The following is a 12,832-nucleotide window of genomic DNA, read 5'->3' on the forward strand; positions in this document are numbered from 1 at the left end:
TCACTTTTTAATGGAAAAAAAAATTATAATATTGCTTTTAAAAAAGTAATTGCCAGAAAATATTATTTAATTGTTACTTTACCGTCTTATGCTATATCAGAGCTATAGATTTAGATTAAGAATTATAATCGGTCCAATTTGGGAATATGCGGTTTTCACCGGATCTTTACGTTTTGATACCTAAGGAACCTAAAAAACCGGATGGAAATTTTCAAAATGTTCGTATTTACGTGTGTATGTTTGTTGTCGCCGTCTAACCCATCTTATATCTCCAGAACTACTCGACGACTCTGACTAAACTTGGTCTGATTATTTATATTTATGGGGCATTGATGCCATTAAATTTTCAGCTTAAAAGATCAAGGGGTGAGGTTGTAGAGCAAGGTCACCCTCAGTATCTCGAGATTTTGCCTAATTAAGATCTTATTTTTGTTAGGTACATTTGTTAACGATTCAAAATTAATATTTCCAAAAAAACAAACACTTTTGCAAAATCGCAGCCCCACCCCAAAATATGATCTAAATAAATTAGTGGCTAAATGGGTATACTGCGTCATTAGTATCCCCTTTCACCACAAGCGCTAGTGTAGCACTGATGTCCAGCTGCTGCAGTCCTCTTCTTTCTTTTTCTGTTTAGCCTCTGGAACCACTGTAAGGTATTACTTCAGAGGATGATATGTAAATGAAGTTTAGTCTTATACAGTCTCAGGTCGACCATTCCTGAGATGTGTGGTTAATTGAAACCCAACCACTAAAGAATACCGGTATTCACGATCTAATATTTAAATCCGTATAAAAGTAACTGCCTTTACTAGGATTTTAACCTTAGAACTCTCTACTTTGAAATCAGTTGATTTGGGACGAGTTTAGTAGTCATTTGCTATGTTGTAAAGTCACAAGTGAGAAGTAGAATTAAATAAAGTAAAATCTGAAGTGTAAAAAGGTATTTAAGTGGAAGCTACTAATGCCACACCCGCACGAATAAAATGCGATATGCGAGCGCGCTTTAGTTAAATCATTGAATTAAATAAACAAAAAATATTATATTTCAATAAAATGGTAAATATTTCAAATTATATTATGTGTGTAAGTCGTGCATTAGAAAATAACCGCGTGACAGGAGTGTCCTGCAACTGTGTTGTGAACGTTTGTCATTATTATTGATGTAGAAAAGAGTTACCCTCTAACGAGAAATCTTATAATTCAAAATGTTAATTGGCTTTATTTAATCAAGAATTTCTGTTTTTCTTTGAGTAGTGTATGTAAAATCATTGCGTCTAACATCCGCCCTAAATATTAAGCGTTAATATTTCATTCATCTCCCGCAAAGAAAAACGTACAGATTTATTGCTGTGTATTGTCATTAGAAAAATCTTACAGAAAATCTTTCATTGTAAGAATATTTAGTAAAATGATAATGAATTTTTGAATGATCTCTTCTCTCCGCCATCTACATATTCTACGGTTTATATCTTCACAGTCAGCGCAATTCTTTTACTGCTGATAACGTCTACCACTGTCCTACCACTGTTTTCTGTAACGCATTATTTATTTATTTCATCACTTTCTCCTAGACACCAAAAATTTTATCAAGAGATCACTACTTTCATTTTATTTTCCTTATCACTTTTTCTTCATTATATTCTTTTTTTAAAACTAATATCTTTAACTTTTTCTTACCTTATTCTTTGTTTGCCGAACATATCTCTTTCATCGCCCACAACTCGAATGGTTAAAAACTCTTTTATTTAAGAAAGTGTCCCTAGTCCTATTCTGCAAAAACAAAAGTTTTTTTCAAAATATTTTGTAGTATAACAAATTATACCAAAACACACTTGTGTTATATAACTTGATTCACTTAATAACTTTAATAAAATAGTGTAATTTTTCAAAAAAATATAGTAACATTAAATAATAAATTTCTCAAAAACCAACAAAGTATTATTAATACACAATACCGATTTTTATATATTAGTAAACAACTTTCAGTGTACTATTCTTAACATCTGTTATTATATCCATTTTGTTAATCATTAGGTTACAATACTAAATAAAGCAAAATGTGTTTGTATCAGTATAAATGAAATTGATTATTAATAACCGAATAATTAATTAATTATTCAAAGGTTGTTCTAGAAACCCTTTCTTTTATGTAATTAATATATGTGAATTTGAATATGCAGATACAATGATTACAGTTCATGACGTATTGTAATTTTATAATCAAGCTATTCTACTTTGTAGAAAGATGTACGCAGGACAGAGCTCGTTAAAGCATGTTGTTTGTGTACGTGTACCTTCACTGCAAACATATACCTACAGATAGAATTATTATCTTTTTAATATTATCTGATACAGAGAATTTTTAAAATATTTACGTTTTGAAGGTTTATCAGATCTAAATTTTGTTTTACGCTAAATTAAGTGGAGAATACTTTGTTAATTTCACACTATAAATCGAAGTAAACTCAATTTTAATTATTCGATCATTTAGTATATATAAACTGATGAGTAATTAATTCTTTAATTATTACAGAATATACTAAAGAAGATATTGCGAAGTGTTTTCTCAGATGATGTGTCGTTTTGAAGAACATATTTTATTGGTGATTCTGCCTTAAAATAGAAAAATTTAATAATAAATATTTAGAAAATAAAAATAGAATTTCATCTAGATTTAACAGTTATAAATACATAAAAATAAATAAATTATTAATAATAGGTCATCAATACTATGGATACAAGAACATATTAATGTTTGTGTCTTTTTTAAGAAATAGTGTACCAGTCATATTTATTAATTAATGTGCCTACCTCCATGGTGTCAGGTAGTGATTCAACCTATCATCCAGGTCTCAGATTCTAATCCTGGGTTAGAACTGGTTCTTATGCAAACAATTTCATATTACCATTCCAAAGCTTTGAACATATCTGGTAATTAGTATATAAAATTTATCGTTGATGTATATTTTGAATTTGTAAAATAAACAAATTCCATTATTATGAAAAAGTTTAAATTACAGATAATTGAATTTCAATTTGCTGCGATATAAACATCAACCACAAGATTACTTCTTTTTATCGACCAGTGTTTTCCTTTTCATTTTCTTCTAATAAACTTAGGGAAATCTCAGATAAAATCCTGATCTATGAATTGATAATCTTGTATTCATAAGTGTTGTGTGTATGTTAGTAAGAGAGAGAAATTGATAAAAAAGGAAAGAGAAAATTTAAATTGCCAAATTTCAATATTATTATCAGAGAGGTTACTTTCAAAATGCGAGTAGGATCGAATTACAAAAACTTTAGCGAACAAGTTAAAATCAACTTAAGTTTTTTTTTTTCTATAAATGTGCTATCTTTATATTATATCACTCTGGATTTTAACAAAATTATATTTTTAATTAGTTCCTTTCACTGAATCATATTCCTAAACTTTTATGTTAATAAAATAAATTAAAACGTCTAACTCTATTTATTTTTATTTATTGGAAGGTAAACTAAATTAAAATATGATAAAATTTAGCCGCATTTTATTAACTATTTCATTTCAATTCTTATTAGGTGGAATTAATTATAGAAATCGAATTTGTTTTTCCATAAATCCAATCAATTTATAGATGAAATTATTTAATTAATATGAAATATTTGAAAGGATCACTAAAAGATTGAAATAAAATGTTATATGTATTTGAATGTTTTATTTAATGCAAAATTCATTGAGAATCTTAACGTAATATGATAACAAAAATTATTTATTAATAGATTAATTTTCATATTAACATTTTTTTCCCGAAGCCTTTTGGGCCTAGTTTATATTTTATTATTAATTTATTTTATATAATAATTTATTTTTGAGGTATCTATTAACTTTAATGATATTATTTTAAAAAGTTATAAAAATTTTTACGTATGTAGTAGAATAATACATTCCATTCAAATTGTGTTTATTCGTTAATATGCTGGTTTTTTGTCAAATTTAATGTAATTTAAAATTTCCTGTTACTTAAATGTGTTCATTCCTTGCCTTTTTGAAAATTTCCTAAAAAACCAGGGTAAAAATCGAATGAATAATAAACGTTTTTCAAATTAATTCATAGAAATCAGCTGATTCTGTTAATTTAATACTGTTATTGCTGTAGTGCCTGTAATGAACCTTTGTATTTGTGGGAATGTATTCGTCCAATTTATCTGATGTAATATTAAAACTGTTCCATTTATTTTATTAATTTACACCTTTATTGTTGTATTAGTATCCTGTGTATTTTATCTGCTGTTTTAAAAACTATATAATCTTCTTTCCTAAAAATATTGACTTTTTTATTTTTTGTTTGATATTTAGTGTTGTGTATTTTTAGGTTTATTTTTCATTTTGTTGAGAAATTTACTTGTTAATACATTTTTGTTTTATATTTTATCGTATTTTGTTCTTCTTGTTATTGGAGAACAATGATGTGTGTATGTATTAATGTATCATGTGTAAGAAAATAGCACGTTCAGCTTATATAGGGATGGTTAGATGAATGCAGCAAATGTAAATTGGTGCTGCCTGATGTGAGAAACCTGTAAAATATTATGATGTCATCGATGTAGCAATGTTATAGAGTAGTAAAATATAACAATTTTTTCTGCGTGTTTCTCATTAGGTAATATGTTAAATTTTTGAGATGTTGAAAATATAAATATTTGTTGAATGTATTGTTTGATGCATGTGAAGTAATTTTACACTGTATGTTCTGTTACAATAATATTTATTCTCGGATTGTTGCACGGCCTATATAACGTGGAATATTATAACAAATTCTACGAACTATTTGTTCACTTATTATTAGTTAAAATAAAAAATTATTTGAATTAATAAATTGTTATTTAGCTTTAGAATTACTTTCACATATTTTTTTCAAATAACGCAGAAGATTTTTTTATTTAAAAATTCCCGAATTTTAATTCAAAAGTGCTGTTACGGACTTCGCAAAAGAAAATATTTGGGTCTAATATTAATAATTTATTTTCCTAACTCAGAATACACTTTTTAAGACAAACAATATAATATCATTTGCAATATACAACAGAGTTACAAATTAGACAAGTTTATGAATTATATAAATACTTCTGTTGACCTACAACAGGCTCACAGGAGTAACTATAATTTTCTAATTTAAAATTGTGATGCAATAATTATGATGAAATAATATTTTTTATTATTTAATAATAGTTTGGAAAATTAAGTACTCCTTGAGGACAAGAGTCCTGTTTTAGAAGTTACAATCAATTTATGATTAAAACATTGAAGAATATTAAAGATATATAAATTAGGACAGAAGTGGCTGAGTAGATATTTAACAATTACTAAAGATTATAGAAATATTAAAGAGAGGGAAAATCATTCAGTTTGTCATTAGAAGTCAAAAGGTGATTCACGAAAGCCATAAGCTTTATGCTTCCCTAGGATAACTTGTCAATTTTAGTCACAATTGAATCAAAAAGAAGTGAAATTCTGAACGAATTTAAACCTAGACTATATTTTTCACAATTTGGCAAAAAATTATAAATCTTTGGTGCCATGTAAGTAAAAAATCTACGAAAAACCTCCTTTTGGGGTCTAGGAAGTACAAAATTACCCTTGCTTCGCATACCTCGGTCAATTAGTCCATACTTAAAAGCCTTATTTCCACTCCTAAGAAAGAAAAGTTTAAGTATCTTAAACAAGTTATAAATGCATCAAAGGGAGCAAGTTCAAGATACACAAAAAAGGGGAATGAATGTTTCCTAGCAGGTTTTCTACAAATTATACGAATAAGATATATCTGGCTATCACTGTAGGTCAGATTTTATTAAAATACGTACGACCCCAATTTCTGCCCCAGTCGGGCAGAAATCCCGAAGATAATAAAATTTTCTCACGTAAAATATTTCATTCTTTAGACTAAGAATATGTTTTTCCAATGAAAGATTGCAATCAATAGTTACCCCTAGAAATTTCATACTACCGACTTGATCAGTACTATCCCAACTACACTCACATTCTAGAGCAACTGAGATTATGATATCTAACGTGCGAGTTGCTAGATTTCTCACCCTTTAACTGGAATATTATGTATTTGGATTTAGATAAATTTAACGTAATTCCATTTTTAGTTAACCACAACTTAATTAAGTCTTAGATAGATTTCAAAACTCGGTTGAAGCTTTTTTCTGTATAAAAAGTATAAAAAAAGGCAGTATCATCTGCATACGAGGTCAGATAACCTTGAAATTTGCAAGAACAGAAGTCTTTAATATAAGTTAAGAACTGAATTGAACCCATAACTGAGGGACACTGAATTCTAATACTCCCTCGTCACTGAGCGTATTTTTAATTTTAACCTTTTGAGTTTTTCCCTTTAAGTAGGATTCAAATCAGTTAAAGACTAAATCTCTTATTCCTTATTATATTATAATCGATGACATCAAAGGCTATTATTCAGGGGCTATTATTCATCAAAGGCTGGTTATTCAGAAAGAGGACGCCAACTTTAGAATCTTCATTGATGCCGTTTACCAACTGTGAGACAAATTTAAGTAAGGCATTCAGTGCCTAAATTTTTGTGAAAGCCAAATTGATTAAAACTGAAAAAATTATTTCTATTAAGAAAATTAACCGGTCTTGACTTTACTACAGTTTCCAGAATCTTTGAAAATTGTGAAAGCAGGGCTATGGGCCTAAAGTTCCCGACATAATTATTATCTCCGTTTTTATTAACTACCACTGCTTCTTTAAGTTTATCTGGAAATTTCCCCAACTGCAGAATTAACTGTATAAATACGCAAAAACATGAGAAATATGTTCACACACGAATTTTAGGGTATGTGAAAAAATCTGGTCAAAACAATATGACGTTTTGGTTTTCGTAGACTATAATTTTCTCAATCTCGAGATAATATATAGGCTCTAGGAAAATAGTGGTCCTACTTCGGATGAGGTAATAATATTGTTATGTAAATATTGATTCTGAATTGTAATATCCTCAAGACGTGTTTCTAGTTTCTTTGCGATTCCTAAAAAAAATAGCTATTAAAAATGTCCGAAACCTTTTGAACCTCACTAACTATCTGTCTATTTTTCTCGGCTTTAATTCTATTTCTTATCCTTTTTACCTATTAACTGATCAATTAGTTTCCACTACTCCCTAGTATAGCCAGTGTTATTAATAAAGAAGTTTCTGAAATATAATTCGTTAGCCTTCCTTATGTCATAGATAATTCTACGCCTACTGTAATATCGTTTTAAATCTAAACTATACGATTAATTTTTAACTTTTTTGAACGATAAATTTTTTCTTTTAATTAAATTTAATAAATTATACCCAGGGTTTAATTTCGATAAAATTTTTAGTTTTTGTTTTAAACTTTGCTTTTTTCAGAACATACTTTTAAAACTTCATAAAACAGCTCAAAAGCTCTCTCTACGTCTTTTTCATTAAATACTTTATTCCAATCAGCCTTTGAGATCTAATGTTTAAATCTAACTAAATTAATAACACTATATTGATGTAGAGTGTTACATTCGAGTTTACTTTAAGCTTTTTAATATCACACCAGACAGGTATAAGGGAATGGTCTGTGATGCCAGCATGTGCGACATCAGCAAAACAATTTAAAGAAATTTCTTTGAATTGTTTACATTTAATGAAAAATTGATCTATATAAGCGTTTGTATCCATCCTCGTATGGGTGTTGACCAGAGATTAAATTCCATTCGAGCAAAGCAAAAATTTATATTTATTAACATCGTTTTCCTTTAAAAGTTCAAATTTATATCTCCTACAAGCATAGTTGTATAATTGCTTTTGTGGATATCTAAAAAATTACGTAACTCATTAATAAATACCTCTGCTATCTACCCATGATATCTATAAAAAGCAAAAATATTGCAAACATAATTATCAATAAACAAAGATAAACTAATGCCGTCAGCCGATAAAAAACTGGCCTCATCGACCTTGACTGGAATATCGTTTTGCACGTACACTATTATACCTCCAGCTCTATTAGTTTCGTTACATTTGGCATAAAGATTATATATATTAATCTGATGATTATTTAGTTCTTCATCATAAATCCATATCTCAATTAATACTATTATTTTAGGAAATAATTTTAAAACTATAATTTCATTTAAGAATAAATCAAAATTTTTACGCATGCTTATATTTTGACGAATTAGAAATAAAGATTTATTTTCCACAAAAGAAAAAAAAGAATAATAAAAAACTTAACAAAACACTATTTAAGAACAAACACTAAACAATATTACATATTATTTAAAGAAAAAGTAATTTATAATAAAAATTTTAACAAAACACAATTTAAATTTACTGACGTCATCGACCGAAGTAAGCACAATTGGGAGCACTATCACTTCTACGTAAAAAGACATTTTCCGCTACGTTCCCACAAGTACTTGAAATCCTTTTTCTTTTTCAATTCTCTTCCCATTGAAAACACTTTCCTACGATCAGCTGAAAGATTTTCATTTATATACACTGGATTATCGTTTGGCAAGGTTGTTCGTTGAGAAGTCCTTCTTGACACGTCTTCTATTTAAGATGCTACCTTTTAGGATCTGATAAAGCGAACTATAATTGTGCCGGTCTTTTTTGGATTCTGTTTGTCAGCCTATGGCACACATCTGTGTCGCTTTCAGATATCGGGCAGTCGAGCTTTAGCAACGTTTTGAATTAGTAAATTAAAATTTTAATTTTTCTGTTCGGGTATACCATGCATTTCAAATTATTTGCACGAGAACACTGTTCAAGTTCACTAATTCTGTTTAGCAAAATTAAATTAGTACCTTTTTCGTTTTTAGCTCACTTGACAGATCGTCAACCTTAGTTAGGTCATGTTGTTTTTTTCTTCTTGAGCTCGAGTTTTTTTGATAGCGCCCCAATTTCCGTATGGCATGCTTCGATCGATTATCCCAAATTTCTCTCCATTTCCCGGTTTTCTCTACGGATTTCGTTCAGTAACTCTAGAATATATTTCAACATAATCGAACCGAAATATAATCGAAAACAAAAAGCGCAGGACTCTTTCTTTTTTCAAAAAGAAAGAGTACTGCGCTTTTTGTTTTCACAGATGGCACACCTACAAATTTTATTTTCTTGTTCGACGAAATTAACCTCTTATTGAGTAAGATTAACCCACTATAGGTGAGAATTACCGCTACCGCTGCTGCATACAATACTTTTCGATCCGTGCACTGTTTTTAGACAAGTAGAACACGACATATTAAAGTCGGTGTGAAAAACAAATTGGAGTAAAAAAAAACAATCGGTAGAATATCTTATTATAGTTGTATTATTTAAATGACAAACATATATACTAATATTGAACACAGTTTAAATATTCTATCACTAAAGATAAGCCACAATTGCCCAGACACAACCTCACCGTACCAGCTCTCAATCATAACTAATATTCATTAATTAATTCCATTTAGTTCCTTAAATAATTCTAATTTCTTTGCGTAAGTAAAATAATAAAACAAAAATAGTTTTGTCTAAAAGTACTTAGCAGTGAAAATATTTAATTTTGAGTCTTCTTTTTTTCAGCAACTGATGTAAGTAGTTCTAATCCCTCCAACAACAAACCTCGCTGAGAATGAATATAAATCAGGGTAGATTAATACAATAAATTTATATACATTGTTTAATGTAATTGATTAACTCTAGACTGATTTAATGATCTATCTACAAAGTAGAAAGTAACTGGTCTTTAATCCAGAAAATCTTAGTTATGCATTTTTAGTGAAGCTTAAGTTTCTTCCAGCATATGGTGAGAGCAGTGTGATTTCAACCAACCATCTGGTCAATAACAGCACCTAAACACGCTATTAACAGTGAATCCGCTTCTGCTAATTCCGTTTTTATACATACACACATACGCTTCATTCACACACACGTGCGGATATAAATATATATATATATTCGTATACGAATATATATAAATATATATATATATATATATATATATATATATATATATATATTCGTATACGAATATATAAATATATATATATGCACACGTGTATGTACGCTTGTATGTGTTACTGAATTAACATAATGGCAGTTGTAGAAAAAACTAAATAAAAAAAAATAATTAATATTGAATTGTCTTAATTTTTTTCTCATCAGTCATTATTTGACAATATTTTTTTTCGTTTTACTTAAATATTTTATTTATAACGCAACTACTAGATTCTATAACTTCTATGTGTTATAATTTATATATTCCAACAATTTTAATCTACAAACTTCTTTTCATTTGCTAAACAAATATACTTTAATATATGACCCACAAACTAAACTTTTATTCTATTTATTTATTTTTTTAAAACTTGCCCAACATATGGTGCATATATTTCTCTGCTTCGTTTTAAAGCTTTCTTTTCCAAACTTAGAAAAAATATTAAAGTTTTTCAAACTTAAGAGTTTGGATTAAAATTTATTATTTTGTCTTCTACTCTAAGAATATATCTCACAAGCATCTTGGTTGTCTCCCTGACTTTCTATTGTCATAATTTTCTTTTTAGAATAAAAATATTGGCATAATTAATAATTCTCTTGTTTAATACTCCCAGATTTGAGAGATTTTACATATAAAATCTCTCAATTTTGTCAAAGTGTTTCGAGTTGTCTTTCTTGGTCCATCCATTTTTGAAAAATAAACCCGTATTTAAGTAAAACTTTCTTCAAATTTTAAAGAAATTCTATTTTTCTGTTAAATTTTATAAGGTTTAATTCAAAAATTGTTCTATTAAAAAAAAAAAATAAATACAAAAAATTGGATTTTGTGGTGTAGAAATCCAGCCACACTCCGATTAAGAGTTAAAAGAATTTAAATATTATATGGTCACTAACGAAAAAAAAGTTTTTATTTACCGTAATATTTTAATCTTTATAATATACATTTGTAGAACTAAATAAGGTTTTTAAAAGAAAAATCGTAAGAATTTTAATATTATAATACATACGGAAAACTGTGCGGAAGTGAAAAGGAAAAATATTACAATAAATATTGAATTGAGAAAAATGTTGATGGGTAATGTAGAAGGATGTTTGGTAAGACGATAAAATACCTAATTGGTAACTTATTCTTTTTTACCCACCCCTTTCACTAATCATTGATCTCTTCTACCCATTAACAATCTATACGGTTCTTATCTGTCCCATACTGAAGAAACCAGAACCTGAAGAGCAGTGTCAGCATTCTCAGAATCTGATGATGGGTAGGTAGCTGTGGACTAACTTGAATGTTTTTGTCCGGAGACTGTGCAAAAAGTCAAAGCTGAAATAGCTATCGGATAAAGCTGAGCCTCATAATTCTCCCTCCTAGTTATCCAGGAATGTTAGAGCAAATAGTAAAATAGCTTTTAGCTATTTCTTTTTCTCTAATATTTTTATGTGAGGTCATGTCCCCACTTGGAAAAGATTTTTCCGTTTTCGTCAGTGCTTAGTAACAAATAAAAAATCACATTAGAACTTTTATTAGCTTTAAAATGTGATAATAAATTTAACCACACTTATTGTAGCATAACCTTGACAACCCCCTGGCTTTGTTCAGTTCTATGATAATGCATGGTCAATGGGGTCACGACGCTCAGTAACCAGTAGAACGACTGATAAGAAGAACCATGTAGAAAATGCTAAATTCAATATAACTGATACATAGTATATTTTATGTTTTATATCATCTCAGTGTAATTAATTATTTCTTTAGATATGTAAAAATTTTTCGTATGATCTAGTGTTACATTAATAAATCATTTATTAACTGAATTCTAATAACTATTATTTGGGTTATTTCCGTGTGTGCAAGAGAAAATTCGATGTACCTTTAATATTTTACATATAAGCTGTAATGAAAGAAACTTTTCCTTTATCTTTCTAGGATTATATTAAATTTGAAGAAAGCAACGAGAAGAGATGAAAAGAAAAAAATATTGTAATTTTAATTCTTTCTGTTCATTTAATTTAACTAGGAAATGTTTAGTTTATTAATTCAATATGTACATTGATATTGGTCCTTTTCTGATGATAACATTTGAAAGATAGGATTTAATACAGTAAATTTCCATTATTTTAACCTCCACTGTTTTATGTTCTGTATAATCGAAAGATTACTTAAATTATTTATGTAAATAAAATTAAAATTCTCTTCTACTTTAGTATTATTAATTTAAAATTTATTTATAAAACTTTTAATAAGTTGTTGACAGTATAGATATTTCAAACAGAAATTATTTACTTATTTTCAAAGTAAACAAGCTCGTGTATGACGTAAAATTGCTTCAAGCAACAGATATTTATTAAAATTATAATCTTTTATTTTTACTCACATAAAAGGTGAGTTTTTAGTCAACCCATAAAGATCATTTTCAATTTATTTATTTATTTGTTTATTCGCTCATAGCTTAAGGGCTGCTGAAATAACACAGTTATATATTTTATTTCAAAATATTTTATCTCCAACTAAGCTATGCAAAAGTATTTTATAACTGAAGAAACAGAACTTCTGAAGACTTTAGAATCATCAAAAACTATTTAATCTTTGTAAAAAGCTTTTACAGAGTTCGTTTGCAAACCCAACTTCGTTTTGATAAAAGAGAACTGACCGTAAATATGATAAGCAGTAGTTACGATAATCTGTTATCGAACCATCACAAAAGGCAATATTTTATCGTAACGGTCATGTAGGCCTTCGCAGATGAACTACATACAGTAGCAACAATAATTAAAAAAAATAAAAGACATTATTTCAAACGTGACTAGTACAAGTACAACAATTTTTT

Source organism: Lycorma delicatula, chromosome 3, assembly GCF_047948215.1.
Source record: "Lycorma delicatula isolate Av1 chromosome 3, ASM4794821v1, whole genome shotgun sequence".
NCBI lineage: Eukaryota > Metazoa > Arthropoda > Insecta > Hemiptera > Fulgoridae > Lycorma > Lycorma delicatula.